This window comes from Lactuca sativa, chromosome 5, assembly GCF_002870075.4.
Source record: "Lactuca sativa cultivar Salinas chromosome 5, Lsat_Salinas_v11, whole genome shotgun sequence".
Classification (NCBI taxonomy): domain Eukaryota; kingdom Viridiplantae; phylum Streptophyta; class Magnoliopsida; order Asterales; family Asteraceae; genus Lactuca; species Lactuca sativa.
This window is the reverse complement of record NC_056627.2, coordinates 67,678,490-67,683,399: the sequence shown is the minus strand read 5'-3', so window position 1 is coordinate 67,683,399 and position 4,910 is coordinate 67,678,490. Positions and strand designations below refer to the sequence as shown.

Sequence of the window (4,910 nt, the reverse complement as noted above, 5' to 3'; positions counted from 1 at the left end):
ATCTGAAAGTTTACATACCACGCTTTGGGTAGAATGGTCATTTCGTCAAACAGTTGCAGGGTGTAGAAGAAACTCTTCGTTTGAATCAAGTACTTTCACCTTGATTGCCTTAATAGACTTGTCATACATCACATCAGTTGATACTGTGAAAAGAAGATGATTATTGCATGTCATCATTTAGGGAAATAAATTAAAAAACATCTTGGAATAAAATAAATCCAACATACCTTGTTGACAGATCTTGCCAAGAATTTCTGGGTTTCCTGCACTTAGGGTTCTTAGGTTGGAAAATGTTGAGTTATTTCACAATGATTTAGTGAAATATTTTTTTCATGAAAGCTACCCATTGCTGGAGGATTTGACGTTGAATGAATGTGTGGTAGACAAAGCTGATCTTCTTTGTATTTCATGTCCACACCTTAAGACGCTGACAATTCTTAACTGCTGTAATTACTACTTGTGTGGTTGTCTTAAGCTTTCTTGCCCAAAACTGGTGTATCTGGAGTTATTAGGTGAAGCAGCTTCAAGTTATATCTCTGAATGTCTATACTCATTGAAGGAGGATGCACTTTATCCCAAGTGCAACGCCATATTTAATAAGTTGTTTCATGAAGTTTCTCATTTTGGAATCTTTTGCTACTAACCTTCACTTCTTGCCGGAGGTAAATGTTTATTCTCTTCATGAACAGATTGTTATTCCAGCTAATACAGAAACAGCGACTTAAAAGAGAAAATCAAAACAAATTTTTAACCTTTGAATATGCAGAGTAATGGCCACCAACAAGTCCCCCATAATGATTGCTGATAGCATACAGTCTCCAAGAATTTGTTGTATGAAAATCTTTTCAAACGGAACATTATGATATCAGGCAGCCTCCATAAATCCAATATCTTTGTTGCTTGTCTGTGCTCCTTGCAAGCAGGGTAATACCTAATAGAGAATCAATCAAAACAAAATTCAACAACCATAAACAATTTTTAAAAAATTAAATAATCAAAGAATTGAATTAGCATAAAAGCTAGAAAATGAATAAACACGATGCATTTTTACTTCTGCATAAAAAATAGACTATATAACAAAGTACATTTATATGAAACAAACTTTCCTCTGCAACCTACTACACAAACCAACCAAAAAGAGAAGCTTAAAAAAAATGTAAAAGCTAGAGTAATAATTGTGGAGGGGAAGGGTGGGAAAAAAGGAACTGGCAGTAATAAAGGCCTCTCTCCACGACTCATTGCAACTTCGAATTCAGATGAGGTGCTAACTAAACTATGTTCAGTAACCCACTCATGCACATCAACCAGAAAACAATATTAAAAAAAATCTGTTAAGCTAAAAATAATAGGGAATTAATGAATAATAGCAACACAGTTTGCCTTTCTTACCAATGTGAGTATGCAGACTTCAGTTTTTACCAATATGGTTAGAATCAATATGCATTAGCCATATTGGTAAAGAGGCAAAGTATGTTACTATTTCTCACAATTTGCAAAAGAGAATGCAGTGGAAAACCATTAGAATTACCTCTGAAGCTCCAGGTGAAGATCCAGTTGTGTGAAAAGAAACGAGCTAGTTTCCCACCAAAACCAAAAGACACTCCAGCTTTGCATTGGTACCATTTTGGAGCTTTTAAAGGTACTGCATAGAATTTATAAATATATAAAACCAACATTTAATAATATAATATGATATAAGTAAGGGGGAAAAAGAATATCAAAACTCAGAAGTGAAAAAGTATACAAGCCAAAGATAAGGGGAAATAAGGGTCTTTGGTTACTGGATTCTTATGAAATTGGAATTCGAGATTCCATTCCATGGAGCATTTTAAAAGCCAAAGATAAGGGGAAATTAGGGCATATTTGGTTAGTGGATTGCAATGAAATTCGAATTCGAGATTCCATTCCATGGTTATTGGTTGCCAAATTTACAAAACTTAAATATGTTAGAATCCCTTGAAATGTTTGTTTCGCTGAGTGGAAGGAGTTTAAATTCATTTGTTTTTATTAGAAGACCAAAATACCGTCATTATTATATGTAATAAAAACCAAATGCATTGTGAATAGCAAACTTTGGAGTTTTAGAATTTGAGCATAATACTTTAGCATGTTGGCATATTTGCTCCTTATATATATATATATATATATATATATATATATATATATATATATATATATATATATATTATAATTTGATTATGTGTATTGAACATATAAAAAAATTAATTATAAATATAATAATATGATTCAGTTTTAGTTATTGAATCCCATTCCATTCCATACATAGAAAAGATGAAACTATTTATTTCAATAGCATAAAGGGTATTTTTGTCTTTTAATAGAAACGAATGAAATCGAGCACGAAGAAGCATGCTACCTGAGCCTTAATGACCCTCACCAACACCATATCGAGCACAAGCCTACATGAATCAAAGAACAAATATAAGCATTTCATAAATCTCAAAATACAAACAAACAATTATCAAACATGAGAACATTGAATAGGAGAAAATTAACAAACCTCAATGTTATAAATACCAATTTTCCCATCAAAAGAAGATGCTGATATGACCCCTGGTAACTTTGGATACCTGTGCACATCGAGATTCCAATTGGTTCTAGATGGAAGTTCAGACACAATCTGAAAAGTTCAAAGATCATTTTAAAACTTTTAGTAAATGTTGTCACAAAAATGACTAAAAAATAGCTAAATACCTCAGCAAAGTTATTGTTCCAACACATAGTTTGATTATCTTTAGCACATGTAAGCAGATATGAACCATCATGAGGACACCATTCCATTGCTACAACACCTGAAAAGTTGAAAGATCATTGTAAAATGTTCAGATAAATGATGTTTGAGAAAATGAAGGTGCACTTGAGGAGGTTGAAGGAAAACATAAATGAAAGCAATTTGTAAAAAATAAAGATTAATTGGGGAAGGATCGTTTCCATGAGTTTCTATTTTAAGTTGTTTCTTTATGCATTAAGTAAGAAAGAAAGCAGTATACCTTTAGTATGACCTAGTAACTCTCGCAATGGTGACATTGTGTTCCTCATATCCCATAACTGCATGCCAAAAACAAATGTAAATTGCAAGAATTAAGAGTTTTAAGTATGGATGCATAAACAAAGACATAACTCATAACCATTACCCTTAGTGAAGGTGAATTATCATCCTCTGAAGCAACAATAAGTTGAGTGGAAAATCAGGATGCCATTGCAAAACTGAACATCTTCTTCTAACTGAATCTGAGAAGCTTCAAGGTAAAAAATTCATATCGAATTTGTTGGTGGATGTAACGATTTGCAAATTCAGTATCAAAATCTGAATGCATAAAATTACCTTATAATTGGCTTTTGCTTCCTGAGGTCCCAAACCACTACAACCACAAAAAAAAAAAAAAAGATTTAAAAAGATGTATTAATATTTGGATAGCTAAAACATATTCAGATAATTCACATCCATACCAGTTGTGGGAAGTTGTTATTTCTTGGTTGTTGATATTCAGGTAATTCACATCAGAGTTTAATAAATGAAGAAATAATACGTCGATTGACTCCAATTTGGAGTCAAATCAATATCTATTCAGCTAGATAATACCAATTTCAATTTCAATTTCATGTACTCTGTTGATGATGAAGTTGTGATTGTACCCCAGAAATTCAATCGCCTTCATACTGAGGAAGCACACATGCACCACAAGCAGCTAGATATCTCCCACAAGCTGAAAAATAAGCACACATTTCACTGCAAAAACATACAATACAAACATCAACCCCCACCAAGGTCCTTATTTTTATTTATTTTTCGCAAAGGACATCATGATTGTTAAGCGAGTACTTATCAATTAATTAGCCTGAAAACCCAGATTTTATCTTTTGAATGGTAGCAATGTCGGTCTTGAATGACATGGCCAATATCTGATCATCGATGGTCGAATTGAAAACTGGATTTGGAGCAGATACAGTCCCTATGCTTACAGTACCAAATGCAGAGAGTGCTAAAGCTGGATTCTTAGTAGTGTCGACAAACCCAACTTCTAAAGAACCCATGAGAATAAACAATAGCTTCGAAGCTCGTGGATGGGTGTGTGGTGGGTTGAGTGTGCCATTAGGGAACTAGAGTACAACATAAGAAACACTTTGACCATTAAGAGCTGGAAAAGTTAGCCATGGTTGCTTTCAGAACCTTAAAAGCTATTGGAAATGGTGCACCCACTAGTGCTCTCAACGTTCAGGCTTGAGAGAGGCACATGGATTGTTTGAATCATGAGACCACAAATCCTAAATTAGACCACAAATACGATTGTTTGAAATCTATATAAAAAAGTAATACAATAATATAATGTAACTTCACAAGTCATCCTAATCAATGAATCATTAAACCCTAAACTCAATTTGGATGGACCAGAGCAACAATTAGAAAGCCTTTGGTACTATTAAATCTAAGGATTCAATAAAATGCCTAGATACAAAAATGAATCTGATTGAGTAAAGTAATTAACGAACTATTGTAATCATACCAGCTTATAGATAGCTTTGGGAAAAAGCCGGTGGTGATGTCCATAAGAATTTGTCGGAAGAACCCTACTCTTGAAGTGAAAATGAGAAAGATCTTTCTGATCAGGAAGTGGCCTGAACAGCAACTCCTCAGTGAATTCTTCTCCATCGATTTGTTCTACTACTTCTCTCGTGCATTCAGAGGCAACGTGGAGTACAAAGACTAACAGCACGAAGATGGAAAGTAAAGGAGCCATGAGAATCTGAATGTTCGTGATTGTGTACTGTGGTATAGATCCAAAACTAACTAACGGAAACAACATAGAATCCAAATTAAAGAGCGATTAAAAACCCATACCAAAGAATTTTTGCATGAGTACAGTTGAAGAAGGCCTAAAAGAAATTTG

General features: G+C 33.7%; 1 long non-coding RNA gene across 1 annotated transcript; it reads right to left on the bottom strand.

Moving 5' to 3' along the window:
• Positions 1–2,729: 2,729 nt before the first annotated feature.
• LOC111908414 (uncharacterized) lies at positions 2,730–3,384 on the bottom strand. The gene is made up of 4 exons (XR_002855864.3): positions 3,347–3,384; positions 3,156–3,260; positions 3,012–3,069; positions 2,730–2,813 (listed from the first exon to the last, which is right to left on the bottom strand). It is a non-coding gene; the product is annotated as an uncharacterized LOC111908414 (long non-coding RNA).
• Positions 3,385–4,910: the final 1,526 nt, after the last annotated feature.